The sequence below is a fragment of the Dryobates pubescens genome, chromosome 6 (assembly GCF_014839835.1).
Source record: "Dryobates pubescens isolate bDryPub1 chromosome 6, bDryPub1.pri, whole genome shotgun sequence".
NCBI lineage: Eukaryota > Metazoa > Chordata > Aves > Piciformes > Picidae > Dryobates > Dryobates pubescens.
In genome coordinates this window covers 23,317,200-23,325,857 of record NC_071617.1, presented here as the reverse complement: position 1 = coordinate 23,325,857, position 8,658 = coordinate 23,317,200, and positions in this window count along the sequence as shown.

Sequence of the window (8,658 nt, the reverse complement as noted above, 5' to 3'; positions counted from 1 at the left end):
CATGGGACTCAAAGCACTGGCAAGAGCAAAGGAAGTTAATTTAAATTATATTTGCCTTACTGGGTTTTAATGGAGATTCCGATGAGACTAGGTTGCAAGTAGCTACAGTGCGTGAAACATGAGAGGGTTTCGAATGGGATGTTGTCAAAGATTTTCATGTAACAAACTGCCATATTCCCCCCATTACTGTGTCATGGAAAATAGGAATGGAGACCTAACCATGCACAGCAGAACTATATTTAAAAATGCCAGAAAAGAGAACACGAGTAAAGAGTAAATATTAAAAGACAGTAGCATAAAAGGATAGAAAGGGTAAAATGAGAGCCACACCACTTCCTTAGAGCTGACAACTACACTGGGTAAGCATTCATGCAATTGCTTGTAAATGGACACCTCTATGGAAATCTCCCTCTTTTGTATATTAATTTATATATTAATTATTTCTATAGAAAAGACCGGGTTATAACAGTGCATCTCTTAGTTACTGGAAGAAAAGCAGAGAAAACCCTGTGGCTATTTAACAATGGACAAAATTTAATGCAGATACAAGTGACCACCAAATGAATCTTTTTTTTTTTTTAATGCTTGAGGTCCCTGATTTTCAAAATCTGTAGCTAGCTACTCCCATTGACAGTCAAAAGTATTCTGATTAATAAGTTTACCTAATTGTTTAACTATTTCACTGGATAAAATGATCTTTTATCCATTCTGAGGCTTCTACTCAGAGCAAAACTGGTAATTAAATCCTTAGTAAAGCACATTCACTTCTGTGACCTATGTTTCCCCTATGCTTTTTGTGTCCCTGCATCCCCTCTCTCTGGCTGTTTTACACATACTGCTCCCTAGCAAGAGAACAGGAACATTTACCACCCAGTGCTACAGAGAGATGAGTGGAAAGGTCTGCTCAGGACAGTATGGCTTTTTTGCTTGCTGTCTCCATCCCACTGGAGCAATGCCTGCTAAACTGCTGAAAATGGTCAGCCACAGGCAGCGGGACCCTTAGAAAAATCCTATCCAGCTGCAATCACAAAGATGAACATTTGGGCCCAATATCTGTTCTATTTTGTAAGAAGGAAAGGAAGATGTATGTTCCAAACAAACTTGAGTTGTGTCTGGAAAGGACATTGAAAAAAATTATAGATCTGCAGTGTCACTTCATAAGTCAGGCAAAGGATGCAGTATAATAAATACCTGCATTGAACCTTCTTCACTGAAGCTGTTTTTCATTTTGATTAGTGATTTTAAAAGGCTCATTTCTTAGTTTTCTCTTTTACCTCTAGGAAGGTTTTCCATTATATAGGTCATATAAGTACATGAAAACAGACATCACAATAAACCAATTTATTTACTGAGGTAAGAACTTCCTTTTTTTTCCTCAAATGTATTGATGCTGGTGCTATAAACAGCTGAAAATGTTTTACTGAGGTGCTAACAGCTTCAGGAACTATATTAATGACAGGCTTGTAAGAGTGTGAAATGCCTCCTGGCTTTTTTCCAGGGTGTTTAGACTAATCAGCTGCTAAGAATGAGGAAATAATTTTCCTTTCACTCTCACTTTGAGAATTTCAAATTTTCATTGGCTTTGCTGATATCCATCCTACTTCACACTAGTGCAAGTGAGAGAATCACCATGCCGAAGTCCACATGTTGCACCAGGACTGAAGGATGAGCTGGAAGTAATATTATTGGCTAAATCAATTTTTTGAATGAAGGATAACCCACCCTCAGGTCAAGTTAGTTTCTTCAAAGTGACATTTGGCAATTTTGCATCAATTAAAATAAACAAAAAGCAAAGTTGAAGAATATTAACAAGTCACAAAAGTTATATATGTCTTTCCTTCTGTTCTTATCTTGGTAAAAAGGATTGATTTATTGCTCCAAATGCTGACAGATCTTGAGAATTGTTTTAATCTGGGAAGGGAAAATCTTCCTGAGTATATTTTTTTATATTGCAGAGAAAATAAAGGACATAAGTTACCTTTTGAAAAGGAAAGTGCTGTTCAAAAGTTAAGACAAGGGAAACAGCATAACTTGTTTCTGCCACAAAATGCAAATAAACAAAACCCCATTCATTTAGAAGTTCAGAAAAATTGTCTGAGGCAATCCACAAAAGTTACACACACCAATTCTCTAAATTTAAGTCAGAAACTAGAAAGGAAGCCTTGACTATTTGCTTTGGTACATGCATGACTGTGCCTTTAAGGTGACCAGAGTTTTTTGTATGGTCTGAAAGCTGTGGGTATATGGTGCTTTTGTTTATCTACCTGCCAAACTAGAGGACTATAGAATAAATAATAAAGCAATTAGTAATGAAAACAAGTTAGTCATCTAGATTAATCCCTTGCTCTAATTGGGGTGAAGTTCAAATCAGGGCTAGGCTTGCTTTCTTTTCCAACAATTTGGCTCAGCATTTTGTGACTGGCTTTGCAATGTATTTGCTGCTTACCATTTCTGCCAAGTCACTCTGTAACATGGTCTGCATATTTGTGAAATGGATGCTAGCTGTATCTGTAAGGAAATGTTATTGACCTGTAAATAGTCTTAAAGATGAACTTACTGGTGTCCCTTTGTGTATGAAGAAAGAAGCTTAGAGACACCTATTGACAGATCACAGATGTGAAAGATGAGAAGAAGGGTTCTGGATTTTGTGAAGCTCAGGACCAAGCTGGGAATCAGGATCCTGTCCTGTAGCATCCCAGCCAAGATAATACTCTGAGGATTAACAGTGACCTCAGAAGCAATGCACTGCAGTGGTTGCCAAGCTTTGTGAGCTGAGTACATTACAGAAACAGAAGGGGTGCAAATGTCTTTCACCTGCAGCTACTAAAAGCATTGGGAGATTAAAGAGAATGAGCAAAAATGGGAGAAACTCTATATGGTACCATTGAACACACAAATAGGCTTGAGAATAATGGGAAAACAACAGAAAATAATACTACCAGTACATCAAACCTTTTGAGCTTTCAGCTTCTCATTCACTTGACATTTTCAATGGTATTTCCCTGTCTACAGGGTGAACCATATTGTAAATACACTGGAATCACAGAGTAACTTCAGTTTGGGCAAAGTTTATTTGTACTTACCTTTACAATAGTGTATGGAATTAATAACTTTAAATTGACTAATAATAGAATATGTTCTCTCTAGTCATGCTTGAATTTCTATTGCCAGTTAGCTTTATCAACAAACATTTCCACATTGCTTCTGATTTGTCTGTTAAAATACACTTGGTGCTAATCAAAACTGTGCATAACCTACTAATCATGTGTCAGCTGCTGATAGCTTTTGGAGATGGCAAAATGCAGGGAAAAATGACATTTCAGTTATATGGTTATCTAACCTGGTATTTGATAATGGCTCACTAGGTACATTCTAAAAAGACAGGGAAAAGGAATAAAACTGGGAGGCTTACACAGAGGTTACCAGATGCTCCAAAACAGTTGTCTGGTTTCTAAATGCTTGCACATGAGAAAAAGTAAGTGAAGGTCCTTACATGGATTGATCCAGTGTGCTTTTCTAAGGAGGGTTTAAGCAGGTAGTGTCAATTTACACACAATGGACAACTGCATGTAAATTGGAAAACAACAAATGAAAACTGTTTTGCAGCATAATAAACAAACTCTCCCTCTCCCCCACATATTTGAGTTTGAAAATATTCCCAACCATTTTGCTGGGTTTCTTACAGAACTTTTTTGTTGTTAATGGCTTCAATGTCAGTAAACACTCACATGCTTAGAGAAATCTCCAGCACTTATTTGTATTTACTTGAACATGCACAATCTCCAGCACACAATCTTGCCTGAAAGCTTCCAGTGGCAGTCAACAGGTCTGGCAATACTCTCTGATTAAAACTACTGAAAAAGAAGCAAGAGACATTTTCAAAGTTAGGGTTGGTGGGGTTTTTTTTGTGGGTTGTTTGTGGTTGGTTGGGGTTTTTTTAGCAATGCACAACTCACTAGTTAAAATACTAAAATTCTGCAATAATTGCATAGTGCTCATTAAATGGAAGATAAATTGGGAAATTGATAGCTTTCAAAAAGTAGTCATCAATCAGCAGGGAAACAGCAGGATGACAGGGTGTCATAGAGTCTCTCAATAAATCCTCATGCCCAGGCACAGTTTGTGTTGAAATCAAAGATCAAATACTTTATGATAATTGCTAACGTCAGTGGAATCACAGAACAAAGGAATTTGGTCTCAGATCCATATTTCTAAAGTCGCCTAACCTGTTTCGCAATTGTTGCCAACCACTGGTGCACACAGACTGTGGTTTGCCGCTGTTGACTGAGTGAATGGGAACCACGTAGAGGTAAGGACCTTCTTCAATCAAATTTACCACCTTGTCTGTGAAAAGGTGGGACTCCAGCAATGGTTTAAAATGATAACTCAAATACTAGCTATAACCACATGAAGTTAATCTCTCTGTTCTTGCTTCTTTGTCAAAGAGGGAGACTTAGAATATCAGGTGCCTCACATGAAGGTACCCATACATGAAGGTAATGAGCTCTGTAGCTCCTGTAGATACACCTCTATGTAATATAAGATGTCTAGTTAGATGGGTTCACTTGTATCTATTTTGTTCAAAACACTACAGATTTGCAGAAATGATGCTACAACTCTGACTTATAGGCATCAAGAAAGTAAGTATAAAGTTCAGTGCATTGAGTGAAGCTATTTCCAGGAAACAAAGTCCTCAGATTTTTTCCACTGGGGAAAACACTAATCAGAAGAGAGCTATGCTCTCAATGTGGATGGTGTGATTTGCTAGTACTGTTATACTTTACAAGCCAAAAAATGTCATATTCCCTGTCTCCAAAATATGGATATACACCTCAGCAGGATGCATCTATCAGGCTTAAATTGAGCTAAATCATGACACATGGGATTGTGAACAAGTACTGAAGGAAGAGAAGCAATAGCACTAAGGTATTATGAAAGATGTATTTACACACATATTAAGGATTAACGTCTGCCATCCGTCATACACTAGATGCAAATATATGCAAACACAGAGGCACCAATGACATTTGCCATTCTACAAATGTCTTTGTAGAACAACAATATAGACTTTGAATGATATGAAAAGAGCAAAGTAAATTATGTATGCAGTGGCTTTGGATGAACTTAAAAAAGCCAAGACATCTCCAGATGATTGGAAAGGTAAAGATGGCATTTTCTGAGACACAGAATTTAACTATAAATATGAGACAGCCTAAGTAAGAGAACATATTTTTTTGTACTGTGAGGAAAAACATCAGGAGTAAGAATGACAGATTGAGAGATTTGTTTAAAAGCAGGGGAAATGAGCTAGTAAAGGAAAAACTGAAGAGGGGAGTGGAAGGAGAATTTGGACACCATTGTGCCTTTAAAATCCAAGGAGGAAGATGTTTTAGAGGCAGTGGAAATAAAGGATGCAAATGGCGATTCAACATCAGAGCTTGGAAAGCAAGAACACTTTGAGGTAATTTTTTGCTGTGGGCAGGCAACAACATGAGGTAGGTGAGTTTGAATTCTTCCAGGCCCATGTGCATAGTAACTGGAGGGAGTGACTGCAGGCAGGGCAACACCTGTGCTCATAGGAAAAAACAAAAACATTACCAATTTGCATGTGCATTTTCCATGAATCATATTGGGGAAATCATCACTCTCCATTCCAGAAGCTGTCCTCAGTGGTGCTCCTGACAGAACTGAGAGAGGCATTTGTGAGCAAGAGACATTTGTTACTCTTCCAGGGATGTTTTCCATTAATTCCTGCCTTCCTCTAGAGGACTTCATCCACCTAAACTCATGCCATGAAAGGAATTTTCAACACCAAACTTGCCTTCTACCAGTACAGTCAGTGAAGAGTCTACTGTCCATTAATAGCTGAGCTTAGCCCAGTTTTTTGTCTGCTTTATTACCTAGGGTTCCTAATTCTTGCAAGATTTCCTTGCTCCTGATAGAAGGCTCTTCTTGCTGTCTCAAGAGTTTTCTCCGCACTGAAACATTTTTGTGCTGCTTCAATCTGTTTGCTGCTCTGACTCAAACTGTTCTGCTTTTTAACCTTCCTGTTACTCCTTTGTTCATTCCCAATTTTGCTCAGCAGGAAAGTCCTCAAACCTTTCAATCACATTCACACTTCTGTCTTTGAGACTCAGTCCTTTGCACGCTATCTGTTCCTGCCACTCTTTCAGCTGTGTGTGGAAATGAATCCCTAACAGGGTTGATTGATCGCTTTTGTACAGATCTCTTGATCACATAAGTTGCAAAACACAAGAGGGACAGTGTCTTTATCAACACTAGTAGGTAATACCAAAGGTTGCACAATGTCCCCAAAATCTTTAAGAAGTCTTGAGACTTTCTAAATAATCCAGTACCTCCATTTCATTGGTATTATCCCTGTGTAACATACTCTTTCTACGTGTATATTGCATTACAGTATTACTGGATGGAAAAAGAAGTGTCATTTTCTGATATGGGGGAAGGATGGGAAAGTAGCCAGGCTGTTAACTGGGACTCAGGTATTTCAGTTCAACTCTTATTGAGGTACAATGTCCTCATGCGATTGTGTGAACAATGGTGTTTCTCTCTCCTTCCATGCAGTGTAAAAGGAATGAGGTGCTTTTCCCTCCTTGCCAAAGTGTAAGAATGAATACATTGAAAGTTTTGAAGGGCTCTGTCACTACATCGGTGCAGCAGTATGTGTCAAAGAAATAAAATCAATTTATTGCTCTTACCCAAAATGCCTAACAGCTTTCTGGTGACATTAAGCAGACAAAATTTTAATAGCTTTGTTCTTTCACACAACAGCTGGGTCTTTTTTACATATTCCCCATGCAAAATTATAGAAACATGTCTGATGGGAAGCAAAGGCCCAAAAAAGGTCATTAGAATGATTTTAAATTCTTTTGGCTTTAAATAAGGTTGTCAATTCTACAGGTAGGAAGAACATTTTGCTAACATAATTTGTATTCCAAATGAGTACATTTTTGAATCTCCTGATTTTCTTTCCTCTCAGAAAAATGTGAAGAGTGTGAAAACACCTTGGGCATGACTCCAAGACCTTGTATTCTTTGAAAGAATATTCATTTTTGCAACAGCTATTGGGACTTCTTATAGGTAAAGGGGCTTCAGGGAACTGATGGAGTTTACATTTTCATAGAATCAATAAGGTTGGAAGAGACCTCAAAGATCATCAGTTCCAATTTTGGTGACATCTTCTTGTAAACGTTCTGAAGAGGATGTTTGCCTTAATTCAACATCTTAAGAGACTTCTCATCTGACTTCACAATATTATGAGGGATAAATTACTCTCATAGAAAGGAGCAGGCCAAACTAAGAACAAGTTCTTTTAGCATTGTTTCTGAAGGCTCAAAACCTAACACTAGTACTGTTTAAGGCCTTGCTTTAACCTGTAGAACTATGCATATTATTCCCTCAAAGATTAAATGGAAAGACTTAATGAAAACTTGTATAGTGATTTAATTCACTGGGAGAGGTTGCTATAAACTTGATTGCTCAAGATGCCAGGCACTCATTTGATGTACAGACATTGTTAGATATTGCAAGAGGTCAGAAGCACTAAAAACCTGTTTTGCATAGGATATCTGAAAACGAAAGAAGCAGTTCATTCCATCAAACAAAAAAATACTAACATATCCACTTTTCTCAGTGTATGTTGAATTTCCTCTAAAATCTAAGAAAGAGGACAAGATCTACACTTTCCCAAAACTTTATAGTTATTTGTGTTTATCCTTTTTTTCCCTGATGATCATGTGGAAGGCTGGAAACAAACTACAATGCTTTCATAAAACAGTTCCCCTCTCATCACACACCCCTTGCTTGTATTTCAGAAGGACTAATAAAATAAAAAATAATTTAATGTTCTTGATAAAAATCAATCTGTATAACATATTATAAGGATTTTGATGTGCATTTGATGCAGAAAATGTCATACTCAGTCTGACAGCCCTTTAATTTTTAGCCACAGACATTTTAACACAATTGATAAAACTAAACAACTAAGTAACTTGAAATTTTAGCTTTGTAGAGAGCAACTGTAGACTATTTATAATCATAAATGTAGACAACAATGACAGATCTTTGTAGATTCTCAAGTCTTTTACCACTTTGTACATTCTAATCATTGTGTTTCATAATTGCAAATTCTTTGTCAGCTTTTTGGGAAGCCCTCCTTACAGCCTGCTACTTGTCCCACAGGAGCAGAAGAGTCTGTGATGATAGTGGATGCACTATCATTCAGGGCTGCCAGTAGGAAACAGGCATATTCTGGAACATCCAAAGCATCCAAAGATGGAGTTTTTTGATGGGAGGGGTTATTTCTGGAAGTGCAATTTATTGTTTTAAACATGTCAAAAGCTTTCAATAAGAAGATTTAATTGCATCCTGTGGACAGACTTTATAAGGGCTTAGTTCAAAGATGTCCAGTTCATACAGAGCTTTGGTTATCTATGGTTCATAATACAAAATGGTATGGAAAATGAGGCAGAAATTATTTTTCTGCCTTCTCCCTTCCCTTTTATTTGACAGTTAAGTCTGGGGACAGGAAGTTTATGCTCCAGGCATTATGCCCTTTAAGTTCCGCTCAGCTGCTGGCAGAAGCTGCTACATCTGGACACTGCCTTGCTGATCTCCCAGATGTCCTTTGTTGCCTTTGAT